The sequence below is a fragment of the Dipteris shenzhenensis genome, chromosome 8, assembly GCF_047967505.1.
Source record: "Dipteris shenzhenensis isolate YYH24624 ecotype China chromosome 8, Dip_SZ_1.0, whole genome shotgun sequence".
NCBI lineage: Eukaryota > Viridiplantae > Streptophyta > Polypodiopsida > Gleicheniales > Dipteridaceae > Dipteris > Dipteris shenzhenensis.
Genome location: NC_141603.1, coordinates 33814702 through 33834795, shown reverse-complemented (window position 1 = coordinate 33834795; position 20094 = coordinate 33814702).

Genomic DNA, 20094 nt, shown 5'->3' with positions numbered 1-20094 from the left:
TACAAAAAAGAGTAGCTAGTACTACTTCTACGACTAATCTATGTTCTCCACGTCCTCACTCCCTTCTGTGCTCCCTTCTGCGCTCCCTTTTGTGCTCCCTTCTGCGCCTCCTTCCTCATCTTCTTCCTTGTCGTCTTGTGCACGGGCTTGTAAACAAGGGACAACATATATCAATGTATGAAAAATCAAATCTTTACTTATAATATTGACATTATTTAATTACTTTCAAATACCTCGGGAGCCGCTCCAGTAGCCCGAATATACTGCTTCTCAATAATCAACCCATCATGATAGAAGTGCCTCCATGTATCTCCTCTACAATGGTGGCGATGGTAGGCTGTCTCGACAGGAGTAGGGTATCTGCCCATGATCTCAAGCTGCAAGATGACACAATTTGCGGAGGGATCAGTACAAAGAAACAACCTCCTAATAAACTACATAAGCAATATAATTTGAGATCAATACTTTCAAATTGGGCCTCCCATGATTAAACACCCCCTACTTCAAAATGCACGCTTCCATATTGCTCCATCTGGATCCTTCGTGCCTCCATGTGCTGTAGACTGGGGTCCTCCCTCGCTGATTTCATTGCTTTCTTCCACTCATGCTTGTGAGCGGTGTGGGGCGAGCCCCTTGGTAGTTTACCTCCCTCGAGCCTGGCAAGCTCCGCTAGTGCCTGCCTCTTAAGCGAAGATCTTTTATTGCCAAGTATCATAACAATCTTTGACTTGGCCCATTTATCTCTGAACTGGCGATTGGGGGGGTTAGGATACCTAGAGTGAACAGCAGCGAGGGTCTCATCAGCCAACCTCTTTGGCTGGTCTTTGAAGTGGATAAAGCAATCTTTGTAATTGTTAGCAATTACAGAGTGCATGAAGGCCATGATGTCCTTCCCCCATGCATCCATCAAGATGCCTCCTGTCTGAGTGATGTCATAGAATATCGTACCATCACCCGGAGGCACGTCTAAATCATCTGAATCATCATCGTCCCCACTGCCACCCCTCCCAAAGCACTATGCCATGCATCCCCCACCACTCTCCCTACTACTACACTTGCTACCATGTCGTGTCAAGCTAGTACACTGGCCACTCGTGGCTGGAGACTACACGGGACTACATGGACCACTCGTAGCTAGAGAACCGAGTCTCCACTGGACAAGAGTACGCCGACGGCTTTGTGAGATAGAAGGACCTCCTAACAGCATGGGGGAAGGGGCATAAGACGGCATGGCAGAAGGGGCATAAGACGACATGGGGGAAGGGGCATAAGACGGCATGGGAGATGGGCCTGTGCTGTGTAGCCGGCTGGGCTATGCTGACTCCACTGGGGTGATCTCAGCTAGTGTGGGGTGGTTTGGAGTCTGTTTCGACTCCTGGGGGGTGTTTAGAGTACCCGTCATATACCTGTATAACTCCGCAGGACTAGGAGGGTGCCCTAAAAGGTTATATAAGTCCCTAAAAACAGACTCCCGGAGATCAGGTGAGCTCGAAGCGCTTCCTGGCCACATGATGAACTGGAAAAAAGAAAAAAAGACGATTACTAATGAGCTGAGAAGAAAGGGGAAGGGAAGAGAGGATTACTGTCGAAGCACGTCTATAGATGCATCTTATTAGTGCATCTATTTTCGTGTATAACGTGTCTATAAACGTGGCTGTCTGTGTTTGCAAACAGGCTAGACGCATGTCTAGACGTGCCTGTAGACACGGTTTTAGACGTGCTCTGTGACATGCCTATAGACACGCTCCGACAGATAGACTTTTCTAAAAAGTAGAAAAGGACATGCGCCCGACACAAAAACGAAACACTGATACCCAAATCATGCGTTTTTTGGATACGAGAAAGTACAAATCCAAAGAGAGCAAACTTCCAAAAAAGATCAACTGCAAAAAGACTTACCTTGGATAGAGGTATGGAAGGTTCTTCTCCTTTTTCAAAGTTGCTTCTTGTCCTTGTTCGTCCTCTTCTCCTTTAAGCTTGGAAGTAAGTGGTGCCTTCCTCTTAAGCATCAAAACTGTGGATCTGCTAATAACGAAGCAAGCAAGCCACGCAAAGTATAAGTAATGTGAAGAAAAGCAAAGCGAGCGCGCTAAAAGCAGATTTAAAAGCTGCGTCTATAGACGCGTCTAATAGCTCTATATACGCGTCTAATTACATAGATCAGACGTGGTTTTAGACGCGCTTGTAGATGCGCACCACAAAACAAACAGACGCGGTTTTAGATGCGCTTGTAGATGTGCACCACAAAACAGATAGATGCAGTTTTAGACATGCCTTTAGACGCGCCACAAAGTTTAAAATTAAATATTTGAAGAAAAGCAAATTTTTTTGGGTTGTTTGTTTGTAAGATGTCTTCATCTTCAGCAAGTAGCTCTAGTGAGGATGAATCTCTCCGTATCCACCATCACAAAATGTGGTTGGAGTAAAAAATCAAATGTATGTGTGATTGATGTCGAGGAAACATGTATCATGCATGCAGGATTACACTCAATCACATCTCAAAGTATGGAGAATGGGATGCGACTGTAAACATGGTAAGGGTTTGTAAGTTAAGGTTGATTGAGATACCTATGGGTGTTCATATGTTTGAGTTATGATCCCATTTTAATTTGATACAGGATGCAATGCCACACCTGCATATGTTGCCCTATGCTCGTCATGAGGAGGCGAAGCGTCAACGATACGAGGTGGGATCTTTAGGAGGGACTATTACGGATGCATGAAGTGATGGTGATAGTAGCCCTCCGCCATTACCTCATGAAGCCATGGAGGAGGAGGTGTTTGATGATATGGTGCGGGATTTATATGTCCATCAAGGGAGGGATGATAGCATGGAGCAGGCCAGAGGAGAGGTATACTGGTAGGAAACCAGATATTTCTCATTTGAAAGTTTTTGGTTGCATTGCCTATGTTCATGTGCCAGATGAGTCAAGATCCAAGTTGGATCCAAAAGTTGAGAGTGCATCTTTATTGGTTATTCTCTGCAATGGAAAGGGTATAGATGCTATGACCCTTCTACTCATAAGTTTACACTGAGAGCAGAGATGTTGTTTTTTATGAGATGAGCAGTTGGTATAAACCAGGTAATGTGATTGACGATGTAGATGCACAAAATGGTAATGCTGCATAGAATTCACAGCAGTAGTCACAAAATATTAGTGGACCTGTAGTGTCCTCTAGCAATGGTTCACATACTTCACCATGGACAGGCACATTGAGATCATGAGGATCTCCTCAAAGTAATGCAGATAGTGGTATGCAAGTATCACGAAAAGGAAAAGAGGAAGTATATCAACCCATGGTTGATGTGAATGCAGGTCACTCTTATGTGGATGGTGAATCCAGTGGCTCAGAATAAGAGCCTTGATGATGAGTTGGGTATTCCTTCTGTTGTTACACCTGGAGTAAGGAAGACAAGGGATGTTTTGAGAGTACCTGGTAGTGAGCCTATTTTGTGCAAGTCTACCAGAGTTAAGTACCCTATGGATAGGCTGAAATATGATGGATTTACAGTCATTTACTATGCCTATATGGTCAAAGTGATACATGAACCAAAACCCACTTCTTTTGAGCAAGCCATGGGAAAAGAAAAATGGGAGAAAGCCATGGATGAAGACATGGATGCCTTGGAAGCAAATGCTACATGGGAATTGGTGCCTTTGCCTAAAGACAAGAATGCAATTGGTTGCAAGTGGGTTTATAAGGTGAAGCACAATGCAGATGGTTTTGTGAACAGATACAAGGCAAGATTAGTTGTCAAGGCGTATGCACAAACATATGGCATTGATTATGAAGAAACAATTAGTCCGGTTGCAAGGATGGCAACCGTAAGGGTTGTCATTGATATGGCTACATCAAAGGGATGGTCTTTACATCAAATGGATGTAAAGAATGCCTTCTTGCAAGTGAGACTCCTTACTTCTCTCCCACTCTCTGCACATCATCATCAACGTACATCATCTGAGTGCGCTCAGTAGTTGGTGAATCTATTGTCACCAATGTATGCATCCAATCAATTGAGTCTTCTAGATTTGGTAAAGAAGCACACCATGGTTCATCAAGACTCTTCTCACTATCCTCTTTCTCATATTTTTTAACCAACTTTACTAGCACAGACCTATCGATGGTATCCAATTCAGCTGCAAATAGATTTTCGGACATAGTGTGAGCCCTCCATGTTCGGAGATCAACCCTCACAACTTTTTTATCTTTCCTTAGATAAATGTTGTTAGAACACCAATCATGGATCAATCCTACCATACACAAGAAAGGTCTCCCTAGAATAGCCTCATACCCAGGGTTGTTTTGGAAATCCATTACAACAAGGCACACCTGATATGTGAGGCCACGTGTTTTGATTTTAATGTCCTTGAGTACTCCTATGGGATGAGCCGTGCCTCCATCAGCTAATCTAATTACCAAGGAAGTACTCTCTTAGTCGAGACTTCCCCACTTTTCCTAGCATTGTTTCGTGATGATGCTAACACCTGCTCCGCTGTCTAAGATTGCCATGGCTTTCTTACCATGGAAGGAGATGGGTATCATGGTGTTTGAGTCATCACTCTCAAAATATTGGCCCAATTTATTGACTGGCACCCTTGGAAGGTCTTGAGCATGATTGGGAGATTCAACATTATCAAGATTTGTGGGTTAGGGTGTCACTATTTGTCCATTCATCCAATCCAATAGGTCTCTCCATAGAGTAGGATTACCCCTTAATAGTGTCGCAATGGGCATCTTGATCTCAGTGGACAACAATAAGGCTAATCCTACGATGTCTCAAGGACCAATCATAGATTCCATGCCTATCGATTTAGACTCTTCTAAGCCATGTAAGGACATGTTGTCATCCTCCTTTACTTGTTGCAAGGCAGGGTTTTCTTCAAACATCCATTGCATTAGGGTGGATCCCTCTGTTGAATGGCATGACACACCTTCTTCCTCTACCCTTTCAGGTATTTGCAAGGCTTTTGAGGCTCGAGCATTTATCTCATATCTAGGATGAATTGTATTAATGCACTTGCTTGCCTTGAGGCTCTGCTGACATTCTCGTCTTGGATCTTGTGTACCAATTTATGTGCCTCAATGAGACCTTGTTTCCCCACCGGTTGGAATATTCATCGTGACCCTTAGGTGTTGTGGATTGGCCTCAGATTGGCCATGGTTTGAAGCCGTTATCGGTGCCTCATTTGCCTCATGCGAGTGGTTATTGTTGGTACCCTTTGAGAGAGTAGAATCAAAGGAAGATGATGTTGGTAGGGAGGCTGTCTCTTCATCCAACCCATCTTGGATGATGACTTTATTTTTTTCCTTCATAATCTTCATTGCACCCTTGGTGCTCACTCGTGTTGGTTTAGTTGCATCTCTAGGCTGTGACATACTAGCTTTATCCATTTTGGCTTGTTTGTGAAGTTCTTTATTAAGGGCTTGCAACCTCGTGATTACATTCAAGGGTACTGATGACACTTGGCCTCTGTCAATGCTTAACAAGTTAAGGCTTGTGGACTTAGATAGCCTTCTCATCGAGCAATACTTAAAAAGATGGTCCACACCACACCCAGTGCACAATGGTGATGGCATATTAGACGCTGGTGCACATGTGATTGGCTGCTTAGATTGCCCCTTATATGGACACTCATTAAAAGGGTGTAGCCCTTAACACATATGGCATTGAATGGGTTGTGCCTTGGTCAAGTTTGTTGTTCCTATCTCCCATTTTTTGAGGAATCAGTACCATCTGGTAGATTGGAATATGTTGGTCACCTTGTATAAAATTGTGACTTATAATGTTGGACCGATTTGCATTGTCACCATTTTGGGGATAGTTGTGTCCACTGTAGGTAGGTTTGGGGTCTCCCCAATCACTAGGTAGCTCTTCCACCAATACTTGATTCAAGGGAGTAATTCATGGTGGTGGTGGTGATGGTGGTGGTGGTGGTGGTGGTGTGGTGGTGGTGTGGTGGTGGTGGCTGAGGTCCTAGTATTGGCAGGGGTAATGGAATATTTTGAGCCCTAAATTGCCCTTGATTGGTTGATGTGGTTCCTTGTATTGCCAATTGTGCCTGATTGGATGGATTGGGCGATGCAGGAAATGGTAGATGTGGCCTTTATTGATACATGGGTTGAGGAATCACCCTAGGATAATGACATTGGGATGTGTCATGATTTCCCAACGAGCACAATGGGCATAGTAGAGTGTTGGCCTAGCTCTAAGACAAGGGCATTCCTGACTGGGATGATTTTCAGTGCATACCCCACACCATATGTTATCTCTTTGTGGGAAGAGATGGGGGTTGCTAGGAGCATCTTTTGGTGCTTCTATATTCCATTGTTGGACTTGTATAATAGATTTGTGGCCAACTCTTCCATGTTGACCACTTTGGGCATAATGCTTGCATCCCTAGTTGCTTCTGAGGTTGAAGCCTATGCTATTTGGGACATATCAGAGGAAGCAAAGGAACTATCCAATTGGGGTGTCTCCCTCATGTTATCCCCTAGGCGTATCGCCGTCTTGCTGCATAGATCAAATGATGTGAGATTCATAGCAAACAAATGATCATGCAGCTTAGCATCCCATAGGTCCTATGAGGAAGCATGGTAGAAGCTGCACATCACTTCCTCTCATGGGGTTCACATCGTGAGTTTAGATGTAGTGATGTAGTCTCTTAAGGACTCAATGTCCTTCTGCTTCACCTCATAAAGCTGGTTAAGTAGACTTGGGAACACTGGGGGAGCACTGGTGGGGGCAAACCCCAAAATGAAGGATTTATGCAATGTGTCGCAATTTATTTTCTCCTCAAGGTTTAAGACTCTAAACCATTGTCCAGCCTTGCCATCAAGACTAAAGCTAAAAGCATTGACCTTGTCTAGATCCCCAATATCACCAAAGGTGTCACAGATTTGTTCAAACCTCTCAACATGGGAGACTGGGTCTCCTTCTCCTACAAACTTGGTGATTAGCTTGGAGATTGTGATAGGCTTGCTCCTTGAGGGATTGGTACCCCATCCTGGAAACATTAGTGGTGGAGCGGCAGCCTCCCTTCCTAGTGCTTGCACTAGGATTCTCATAACTTCATCTATAAGGAGCATTTGTGACACAGTGGGAGGTTGTGGTATGGTGGGCACTGTCCCATACATTGGTGGTCCTGATGAAGGGTTCCATGGATTGGATGGCACAACGTTGGGATAGGAGGATCCAAGCTCACTAGGCATTGGCATTATGACTTGGGTCAAGTTAGCCCTAATAGGTTAAACTATAGGTCCTCTAGGGAGTGGTATGTTCCCTACATGCATATGCCTATATGGAGCACTCCTTGGGTAGGGAATATCTCCCATGCTTTGCTACCAAGGAGGCATCATAGGGGTTTCTAAGGTGGAGGGTCTTTACTGTTGACCTTCAGGGTTACTCCTCTGCCCACTTTGCCCTAGATTTTGAGGCCCTTGTGAGGATGTGGGTCCAAATCCCTCCCCATAAGATTATCTATCATCAAAGAATTGGTATGACGGGGGTTGTTTGCCATTAGGTATTGTGGGACTTGGCTCCCTAAGTATGGCTTCTGTCATCAGTGGTTGGGCTGGCATTTGAGCCTCTGACATTACCCTAGTCTATTGTCTAGCAAATGGGTTTAGCCACTCTACTAGGTCTATCAACCCAAACCTTCCCAAGATATTGGAAAAGGTTTCCCTTCATGTAGCTACTACTGTAGATGGGGTAGAAGAGTGGAGATCACTGGGGATGGAGTCCAGAGCTACTGAGGCTCTAACATTGGAGGGTTCATCCATGTCTCTATCTTGACTCATGGACTCTCTCGAGCTAGATAATTCAACTGGTGGTGGTTGTTGCAATGAGTGAGAGCCAACTTTTGAGCTTACTGACCCTAAGGATGCCAAGATAGGTATGGACATCGACAAGATGGTATTTGAAGCATTGTCCTTAGGCTCAGGGTGAGCTTGTAGGACTCTTCTTGATTTGAAGTGCATGTGTTAGTATGTGCAGTTGATGCGCCAATTCTAGGTTGAGTCTACCTCGACGCGGATTCAAGGGGCAGCAGCCCCTTGATTTTTTTGCAAAATGGGGTTTATTTCAATGCAATTTGTATGCAAATTTCATCATTTCTTGATTCTCGGGGTCCCAATTTTCATGTGCATTTTCCTGATTTTTGGGTTCCCAGAGTTATGGCACCAACCAGTCGGATAGAGTTATGGCATCGACTAGCAGGGTAGCAGGTCGGTGGGATAGGGCTATGGCACTGGGTCAATGCACGTTTGATTGATAGGATACGGTTATGGCACCGATCAGTGGGATAACTAGACAACACCGGACGGTAGGATTGAATAGTAATGGACGGTGTGATGGAGTAATGCGATGGCGACAAGGAACAATGATGACCATAGATGGAGGGGTGGGTTCAACGCACCGACGGCGGGGTAGCAGAATAGCAACATCAATGAGAAACCACTACAGCACTGATCAACAGCTAGTCAAGTCAGTGCGGAAGTAACTTTGACACGCATTAACTCCGAGCAGTGGGGTAACCTGTAGTTAGAGGTTAGGTCGACGGGGAAGCACTATCGCACCAGGTCAATGTAGGTTAACTGGCGGTTGGCACCAAGTCAACACAAGTTTGATTGGCGGGATACAGTTTGGCACCAGTCGACGAGATACGGTTTGGCACTAGTCGGTGGGATAGCGCTATCGCACTGACCTGTGGGGATAGAAACACACAATTTTGCTTATTGGTTTTTGATTATTTGTGAAGATTTGGAAGTTTCTGTTCATGTTTTTTTGTGATGGGAGGATGCTAAACTACCTAATTTACCTACTCAATGAAAAAAACTTGAAACAAAACACTTTTTGAAAGCCAAAATGCAAAAACTCAAAAAAGGGGAGTTTTAAGACACAAAACTACTTCAAAACTTGACAAGAATCCTTATTTTTGTTGTTTTTTGAGGTGATTAGACTACACACACACCTTAGCAATCAAGTTTACTACATTCCTATCAACTTGAAACACCAAAAAGCAACTAAAACAAGCTTCCCAAGCTAAAAAATGGCATTTCTACATGAAAAAATAGATTTTCATCCTCTCTCTCTCTCTCTCTCTCTCTCTCTCTCTCTCTCTCTCTCTCTCTCTTTCCAACTCTCTTCTCTCCTATAACTCCACTAAAAAGCTCCAAGTTAAGCTTGAAAACTTGTGCAATGGGAATATAATGAAGGGAGACAAGTGCAAATGCAAAAGCATACCTTTTCTCCCCGGTAGTGGTGCCAAAAATGTGGTGGGTCTCAACGGTGACTCACGTGTCGTGGGGTAGTTGAAGATATGCTAATGGAGCTTCCACTCCCAGCTACTCCTTGTGGGAGCAATGCTTAGCATGAGCTGCAAGAAACACTCAAGCGGCCTCCAGATTGTTGTAGTGTGCTTTCATGCAAGAAAGACGGAAGGGGAAGAGCGGAGGGGAGAAGGAGAAGGAGGGAGGAGGAGGAAGGGGAGAAGGAGAAGGGGGATAGAGTGACAACCACAAAGGCACTACAATGGAAACAAGAGAACACCCAAAACACTCTCTTGGAAGAGAAGAGGGAGCTTGTATTCAAACTTGTGCAAACAACAATGAAGACCAAAGTCAACCATTTTGCCTTTTATACAAGTCACCTTTTGAAGGGAGGCCCAACCCTAATCTCTTTATACCACTCTCCCTTCTCATTCTTTTACCATCCTTTTGGGCCCATGTAGCTCCAAGACACAATCCTGGCTCTACGGACTTGCCATTGTCCATCGAATCACCTCACTTGACCAGTGGTGGCATATTGTTAACCATTATGTTAACACAATATCAACAACTATCAATGTTTTAAGACCACCATGTAGTAGTCCCACTAGTTTGGATTCCAAATTTTCAATCCGTTTTGGTTTTCAACAAATCAAAAAAAAATTCTGGAGCGTGCCCTCAAATTGGTGTGCATCACTTTAGCACAACATTGGAGGCATGTTAACCCATACCTAATGTTCTCATTTAGGTGTGTCCTTGGGTTGAGGAGAAGCTCATGTAGTGTACCTCTGAATGATTACTTGGTTGCATGTACGTATATAAACAAAAAGTAATGTTTTTGAATAAACTGCTATATCCTATAGTCTTCAAGATGCATGCTTCACATGCAACATAGCACTTGTAATGCTTTAACTATCTCGTTTCATATCCTTATTCCATAAATTTTTGGTTTCATGTTCAAGTTTGGCATGTATAGTACAACTTGAAGACAAATTTTGCTTAATTCCATTGAGCAATGAAATAATGACCCACACATAACAAAATACAATACAAGTTGCACCATCAATGAAGAGTTACTATTTGGCAAAGTTGTCAACACATCATAAAAAATGAGTATGCAATGTTACTTACTTCTGGCACTATGCCATAAACACAACTCGTACATCATCAATCATGCCTCAATCACATAAGGCTGGAATGGTACTCTATAGGTTCAAGTCATCATTGCATTATGTACAAAATCTCGACCATCCTTAAGCACTTTTGCAATGTATCGCCTGGAAGCTTTCTAGATGTGACTGCAATTCAAATGCACCAACTGATGTTCTCATCACCCTTGAAATAGGTGAAATTAGGAGTCGACTTTTGAAGATCGCTATCAAGCGCATAGTGGATGCTTTTAGCCCACACGGGCATGTTAAGAAAAAAAGTGAAAAAAAATGTTGATTTTGTATTGAGAGCTAGAGGTATAGAAGCTTTAGCTGAATTGTGGCTCATTAAGCCTATGTATTTTTTGGTGATGAATTAATGAAGAACAATCTGACAATTCTTAGAAGAGATCAATCATTGCACAAACTCAAATTCATAAGTAAAAGAAACAAAGTTTGCTAAGAAAAAGTGTTATTATTGTGCATTGTATTACTAGTGTTTTGCTAGAATAAAGAGTCTCCTAAAGTTATGAACAAATAATGTAGAAGAAAGTTTAATGAACAAAGGCCATCTTTAGCATGTACAAATTTTGTGCACTCTTTCATTTTCAAATCAAGGTCTTGCTTTCTAAATTTCATCCAACAAAAATCAAGCAAGGTTGATTTTTCAACTCTTAAAAATTCTCATCTAATGTGTTAGGGGGTAACCCAACACCAAGTGAAACACACTTTTGTAATCAACATAAGTCATAGTAGTAGTGGCAAAAACAACCATATGGATAGATAACTGTTTTCAACTATTAGAATCAGTTACAAAACATAGTCATGGTAATATGATGATAGCCTGACTGTAGTGTAACAGCCTTCTCTCTTCACTAGTTGAAGATTATGAAGAGAAGAGCAGCTTGTACAAGTGGTTACTATAAGAGGAAAGCTTTTGCTCCTATCTTTCTCTGCTGTATCAACTTTTACCTTATATGATATATTTTTGAGTGAATATATATTCCGACTAGCTTCTGTTCCTACATTGTCTATTGCCTTTGCATTCCTTTTGTTCAGGGCAAGTTTAGCCCTTAACACATTTGGTGATCCTGCCTCCAAATGACCTTAAATTGCTTTGGTTATGGTAGACCAACCATCCAGTAGCTCAGAATGCATTCCAACCCCAGTCCGACAAGCCTATACTACAAAAATCATGAGTAGAAACAACACGCGAAGAACTTCCAACACACATTAGCACCATCGACCGTGTGCAGAAGGTGGAGGTGTAGAAATACAAGACTCGCACATCTACTCTAAGACAAAGGTGGTGGAAGATGATCGAAAGATATCACTACTAACATCCATCTAGTTTGGGTTGACAACTTTCCACGGCGGCAAAGCATTTGATCGGGATTGTATGCAATACCATCTTGCCTCAAGCTAAGTAAAGTGACCTCTCTAAGATCACAGCTCACCACGACTCTGTCTTCTTCAAAATCAAGTTGCTATGGCAAACTTGGCAGAATAGCACCAGTTTCTCATGGAAAGTCTCAAGATGGATGTCAGACAAGGAGAATAGAGCACCTTACTTCATGTGAGAAAGAGCCAAAGCACAAGCTAAAGATCAATCAAAAGGCACATCAACAACTGAACATTCCAACAATAGTACAGAGGATCCAGATTACATCCCTAGTGCTTCATCAGATTCTATTCAAATCTTAGAGTTCCAGGAAGCTGAAGCTAACCTCCATCTCCTCGATACACTAGGCCCAATTGGGGTCTTTAAACAGACTACTTGCAGTACTCACTTGGTTGCAAGAATTTATTTAGAAACCAAAAGGCAGCTTTTCAACCCACTACCTCCTCAACCACAAAGAAGACACCCTGCTCCACCCCCACAACCTCTTCCATCCCCACAACCACCTAGGATGATGAATCCGATGATCAAGGCTGCAAAATTCATAGGCAAGAAAGGAGATGACCCCAACAATCACATGGGGAAATTTAAAACAAGATCGACAGTAGTGGCTTAGGATACCTACTAGATGCAGTAAAAAAGGAACAATTTGCTGGTTAAGAACACTCAAACAAAAGGATCTTTTGGTAGAGGACTATGCCAAAACATTTAGAAATCTGAATAGGAGGCTAGCAGTCCCACAAAGGCCTTCTGAGGAACAATTAGGAGACTACTTTTGTAAGGGTCTCAAAAAGCACTTAAGAACTATAGTAGTAGGAAGAGATCAGTTGGTAGCAGCCAATGATTTCAATAACCTTTTGGAAGTAGCTAAGCAAGTTGAAAGAAGGTTTGGCATCATCAAGTCGAAAGACCAAAAAGGTAAAAAGAAGAAGTATTAGGACTCCAACACAGAGTCCAAGGAGGAAGAAGACTCCAACTCAGAAGAGGATGACACTAAGGAATCATCCTCAGATAGCTCAAATTCAGAGTCCGATTCAGATGAAGATTCAAAGAAAAAGAAAAAGAAATGCACCAACAACAAGGCTAAGTCCAACACAAACAGTAGAAAGAAACAGAGCTCAAAAGGAGACTCCAAATTAGAAAGAATCATTAAAGAGCAACTTAAGAACCTCGGGGTGTCACCAAAATAGGATGAAACTCCATGCAGATTTTGCTCCAAGGACAACCATAATGAAGACAAGTGTTGGTACAGTCCCAACTATCGAGAAAAACTACCCACACATATGCAATTGGCCAATGCTCTAGCACCCCCTACCATTTATCAAGTGCAAATCGGAGCACCACAACAACAATGCTACAATAATATGAGAAGACCATAAAAACAAAATTAGGCACCATCGACAAGGCCCAATGCCAATGAGCCTTGCACTTATTGTGGAGTAGCAGGACACAGGCAAGGACCTCAGGGTGAATTGTGGTGCAAACATAGAGGATAATGGGGTATAGCCATCGTGCACTACAACCAGAGACTAGGATAGCAGTAGCAAGCTCCACCAGTAGCCAGAGTCAATTCAATACTCCTTGAGACAATCCAAGAAAAGCTTGAAGATAAGACAACTCAGGCAATGACAGTTTATACCTACCATGAAGCTATGGTCATGACCTACTCAAAGGGCAAGGTACTAGAAGATCTTGAATAGAAATATACCCCTCCAAGCAATTCAAAGCACGCCATTGATTAGGTACAGCAGGAGAAGTTCTGACAACAAACACTTGAACACATACAAGAAATTAATGCAGCCAAAGTAGCCATGCATGGGAAATAAAGGATGGTAGATTCCCTACCCCTTAACAACAAGGGAAGTCCAAGACAAACATGCACATAGGACAGACTGCCAATGCCCAGCCACAGTTTGATGATAGTCGGAACAAGTTGGAACCTCATCCAACCAAGACATTAGAAGCAAAAAAGCAACAAGACCTGACATAACCTCCCAAATAGAGGTACCCCTTGAAGGTACTAAGGTAAAAAATAACTCCCATACTAGCAAAGGTTTATCTAATGCATTGTTTCAAGCCTTACTTGAATCTCAACTAAGCATGATGCTAGATCAAGTTCTCAACTTGGTACCAGCTTTCAAAGATGATTTAATATCAAGACTGCATGAAAAAACATTACCGCTAACAATTGATAAGTAGCTTGGTGGCTCAAGCAGCAAGACCTAGAGACTTATATTTCCATGGTAGAAGAGATGGACTACAAGGTACCCACTTAGACGTGGAGTACAAGAGATAAAAAATCCCCAATGTCCTTTTGGATGGGGGATCAGGTGTCAATATCCTATCTAAATCTTTATACAAAACATTTTGTTGTCATGAACTTGTACCAGCTCCATTTCAAGTTAAAATGGCAGATCAGAGAAGGATCCAACCATTGGGAATTGTGAGAAATCAAGAAATCACAGTGCATGGACTAACTTTTCTAGTGAGTTTTGTCATCCTCATAATGGAAGGAGAGGATGGTGCCTACCCCATGTTGCTTGGAAGACCATGGCTCAAAGCTACTAAAGTGAAGCAAGATTGGGGAGTAGATTAGATTACAATCCGACACGATAAGAAGAAATACAAGTTGCCACTAATACACAAGCACACAATTCCTTGAATGATGCAGCCACTCTAGGCCAAAGGAGTCAACATGGTTATCGAGTTTGAAGAAGATAAAGAAGATTATTTTTTGAAGAGAAACCCATCTCTCATACCTCTTTTGGAAATAAATGTAATGCAGAACGGACAGCAGTCTCTCGATCCAACTCAGAAGTCAAATGGTACACATGCCATACCAAATACTTCAACCGATGCATCCACAAAGTCATTAGAAATTACAGAGAACCAGGCCATTCTTGAGGCAGAGAAAGCATTTGCTAAACACATGAGTAAGAGCTCCAGGGTAAAAGAGGACAATCTAGATGAGGTCAATCTTGGCTTGCTTGATGACCCCAAATCAGTCTATGTCAGTGCAGATTTGGAACAAACATTTAGAGCAGATTTACACAAACTCTTACTTGAGCTCAAGGATTTCTTTGCTTGGCATTACACCAACATGAAAGGTGTCGATCCATCATTTTGTCATCACAATATCAACCTTAAAAAAGATGTCATGCCGGTGGTGTAATAAAGGTATTAGATGAATCAAATTATGCCCAACAAGTCAAAGAGGAACTGGACAAACTCCTACATGTGGGTTTCATTTATCCTCTTGATAAGGTGACATGGCTCTCCCCTATCATCATTGTTCCCAAAAAGAATGGAAAGCTCAGAGTGTGTTTTGACTATAGAAAGTTCAATGCATCTACAATTACGTATCCATTCCCACTACCATTTTGCGACACCATGCTTGATGTAGTAGTAGCTGGCCATGAAATCTACAGCTTCCTAGATGGGTCCAGTGGTTATTACTAGATCTGAATGGCACCAGAAGACAAAGAATACTCATTTCATTAATTTTGGATTTATCAATGTACAAATTCATTTTTAGGGCACTTTGGAGTAGTTTTTGGATAAATTTTAAGAAAAACCCCACTCTTCAAAACACAGATAAAAACATAAAAACAAGCAATTTTTTAGAGTTTTTTGAAGGAAATGAAATAAAAATTATAAAATTGAATGTGACACAGATAAGTTACACCAAAAGATAAGAAGCAATTGCAAACTCTCATAATATTTATAATGGTGTTAACAAACAGGAAGGCCTTAGTATTTGCTATTTCTATTCGAGATTCAACCCATTCCTATGTTGAGACCATCTCATCATGATCGATGTAGTTAAAACTATGGAAGAGAAGTAGGGAATTATAAATTTTTTTCCTCGATAGCACTTTCTCGGTTTTGTATGGCTTGTGCTTCAGGTGGTGGAAACCTCCCATAATGACCTGGGGCACTAACTCAATATGTATTATGTTACTACCCTCGTCCAAAATCCAAGGTATGGGGGGACAAGGTCCATATAGAAGAATATGCATGGATTTCCTTTAAAATTTTCAAATATGCAAGGGAAAAATATGAAAATCTCATGTCCCCCCTTCCACAAAATATAAGGCATATACCTTGAAAAATATGCAAGATTTTAAGATTTATACATATTTTTCATAATATGTGAGGCCCAAGAGGGGGGGGGTTCTTTTGGATGGGGGGGGAAACAAGAAATACACTAAAATATGAAAACCCATCTGCTTTCAAATTATTGTAACTTTTTCATGTGTTACCTAAATTTCATGGTGTAAAGACATATTTGAAGCTCTTTTAGTGTAGAACACAACCATGTTAATTTGACTAATTTCTACTCATGGCATATTTTTAAATTCATCTCATACTCAAGATTTTAATAGGTTTTTGTTACTAAAGGGAGTTGGCGCCCAAGGCATAAAGAGTGCTATGAGAAGTAACCTCACTTAGAAAGTCTAGTAGCTCTCTCCTATATGAAAGTAAACTATTTATTTTGATAGTAGAGCTACTTATTTTTTCTCTTTCCTCCCTCTCTAGGCACTTTTGAAGAGCAAAATCCTTCTTTCCCTCTTAGGTTAGTGGAGCTCGTTGCCTCTTTCTTTGCTCTCTGTTTGTCTCATTCTCGGTGATCCAATCTTTATTGGCGCTAATGGCTTCCTCCACACAATTGATGACTTCAAAAGGATCCATGAAGCTTTGAGCTAAGAGAATATGGAATGAGGAACAAGAGAAAGTGAGGGAGTAAGGCAAGATGGAAGAAATGTGAGAGAGTAAGGCTATGAGATGAAAGAAGAGTGTAAGAATGGTAATGGGAGTAGAATCCAAGGCGAGATAGAAGAAGAGTTCGAGAGTAAGGCTGTGAGATGAAAGAAGTGTGCAAGAATGGTAATGGGAGTAGACTCCAAGGTGAGATGGAAGAATAGTTTGAGAGTAAGGCTACGGGTGAGATGGAAGGAAGAAAGAAGAGACATGTGAGATGTTTGAGAGTAAAGGTGCGAGTGAGATGTAGAAGACAAATGATTAGAGAGGCATTTATAGAAGTGAAGACTCATAATGTAAGATGAAATATTTAAAATAAATAATTGGGAGAGGCTGAGATGTCGCTATGATGATGGTTGGAGAATGCTAGACTACTCGATTGTGTTAAGTAATAGATGCAAGACGGTAATGCGAGACATGTGAGATGATAGATTTTGAATACATTGAAATCTATAAAATAAAGTGATGGAAGAAAAGAATGATAAAATTATTAGATTCTTATCATGAGATATTTATTGTATATAATAAATTAGACTTCGAATAAAGTGAAGCCAATTAAATTAATTTAGAGAGGATAAGTTGTTGATTGGTTGAAGTAACAGATGCAAGACCGTAATGTGAGACATATGAGAGGATAGATTTTGAATACATTGAAATATATGAAATAAAGTGATTGAAGACAAGAATGATATAATTATCATATTTCTATCATGACATATTTATTATATATAATAAGTTAGACTTTGAAAAAAGTGAAACCGACTAAATAATCGAGAGACAAGGAGTAGTCAATGACGAGAACTCTCTAATATATAGTATGAGGTAACAAGTGCAAGACCGTAATGTGAGACGATAGATTTTGAATAAATTGAGATTTAAGAAATAATTATTGCATATTTGTCATGAGAGACTTTTTAATGCATATAGTAGATTGGACTGAAAGATGCTTTCATTTCGATCATCACACATTTAATATGTATCTATGATGAAGTTCCCTTATGTATTCAGGATAACATGCCCCTTATGTATTCACACATTTAATAAAATCAACCAAAATAATATTATGAGCAACAAATACAAAGTTTCACAACTTTGCACTTGCACATGCATCACTTGCCAATAAAGTTTTTCCTACTTCAGAATAAACTCATCTACATGCTTAACAATGAAGTGGAATCTGATGCTTACTATGGACTCCATTGTGATGCTTTGGGAGTAGACTCTTTCTTTGAAGGCTTGGCTTTGATGCTTTTGGTATATCCTTTCGGCATAGAATTTGTCTACTTTTCAGCATGGACTCGATTGTGATGGTTTAGGCATAGACTCCATTGGATTCTATGATTCTTTGGGCATATATTGATTCTTTGCTTTTAAGTGTGGGCTCAATTGTGATGCCTTGGGCATAGACTCCTCAGGAGGTTGTGATGCTTATGGCATAGAATGAATCTCTACTTTAGGTCATGGACTCTGTTGTGATGCTTTGGCCATAGACTCCCCTATACGTTGTGATGCTTTGGGCATAGATTCAGTCTCTACTTTCTCAAGTGGACACAAGATCACATCTTTGTAAGTCTATTGCTTCCTTACCATCATACTTTGTGACTTGTTTGATCACACTTATTAAACCTTAATGTAGACATGTCCATTATAACATACAAGGAAATGAATACGTCCTCGTAAAAGATACATACCATGAAACTTACAATGCATTAAGAGTACACTTATGCTAACACATTGCCATGATATCTTGCCATTGAATTGGCAAAAAACATTTCTTGGCTTGAAGGTCCAAAGTCGCCAAACTCTAATGTTTCCTGCATGGCCAATTAAGAATCTTTATTATTTGACTACATCTTACCTCTGGCAAAAGTAAATATGAGGTTGCGGTGTCACTTACTCCTCATAATATGGAAAAATGATAACTTGTACATTGTCCATATTGAGAGATTGCTGCCAAGTGCAAATATCTCCTATTGACTTTTTATTATTATTGAGCCATGTAGAAAGGAGGGAATCTATGACATATATACACTTTCCAAAAACTATAGGAAACTAAGATATAATTGTACTGCACCAAAAAATAACGAGTATTAGCTCATTAGATTTAATCAAAATATAAATACCAAGCTAAGATAAAGTTTGTATCAAACCTAAGGGTGGCCATTATAACTTTAAAATTAACCTCTTTCTTACGATATCTGAGGATTTGAATCTCTTCTTCACCAAATGATAAATATTGAGATTGTTGTCCAATGAGAACCTAAATATCAAACTTGCTTCCCATGTCTTGTAGCTTAGACAAATCTTCAGAATTCTTCAACCTCAGCTGTGCCATCCTCATATGCTCTGAGCTCCCATATAAGCCAAGTAGTTAACTCTCCATGTTAGGGAAGTCTTTTGGTGATCCTCTTACTGTCTCAAATATTTCCTTTTCAGGTTTTCTAGCAATCATCATATCAATTAAATTTGAAGAAAAGTCTATGGCTTTTGATATGCCCCGTCTCTCATCACACTGGACCTAAAATATTTGTACCATCATGTATTATTCTAGAAGGCATAATCACAAATTTAAATTAGACCTGATTCCATTATTGGAAACCCATAGATTGTATCAAATAAAGTAAAAGTAAAATAAAAGAGAGTAATTTCATAAAAAAAGTTACAACTAAACAGGAAAAATATTTAAAAGAGACTCAGATTTTTTATAATTGTTCCACAGCTTGCTTGCAAAGAAGATGGCTACAAATTTTGTTCCTGGGATGGAGGTAATATTATGTTACAAAAGAGAAGTAGTTGCATTTGCTACAATCCATGATAGTGATCCAAATTCTCTTTGTCACTTTAAAAGACTTGGTGAAAATAAGGTGGAAGTTATTGTATCAAAGATTCTTAGTGCATGTTGAGCTAAAGCATAAGTGTGGAGATATGGAAGTACTTGGAGATGTTATGCCTTATAATGTTTTCAAAAAATCATTTATTGCATGGGATAGAGATGAGACTTATCCAACACATATCATCAAGAATACAAAGTGCATTTCTTTGGATTTCAGTGTGGGAGATATGTTGCAAATGATATAATTTGTAAATAAGAACATAGCAGAAGGTCAAGTTTTGGGGTTTGAAGACGTGGATCAATGGTCATTTGCATGGATGAGGATTGTGAAAGTTACTAATGATGGTATGGATGATAATGCAATGTCATTGGATGGTCGCTATTATGAGGAAGGAAAATATTTGAGATGGAGCATGCAATTTTTGAAGATTGAAAAAGGACATGTGGTTTTCAATGATAAAGATAAGGTATACTACAATTTCAAAGGACATAAAAAATATGCCAATGAGCCAAGCTTTGTCCCTTTAGATGTGGATGATTTCAATGGACTCAAGTATAGAAGTGATATCTTATCAGGAGTGGAGGAGTTCATTGGTATTGAGCAAGATAAAGAATTCAAAAGCAATGCCTTATCTAGAGTGGATGAATTCATTGAGAAAGGAAAAGACATCAAAAGTGTTGTCTCT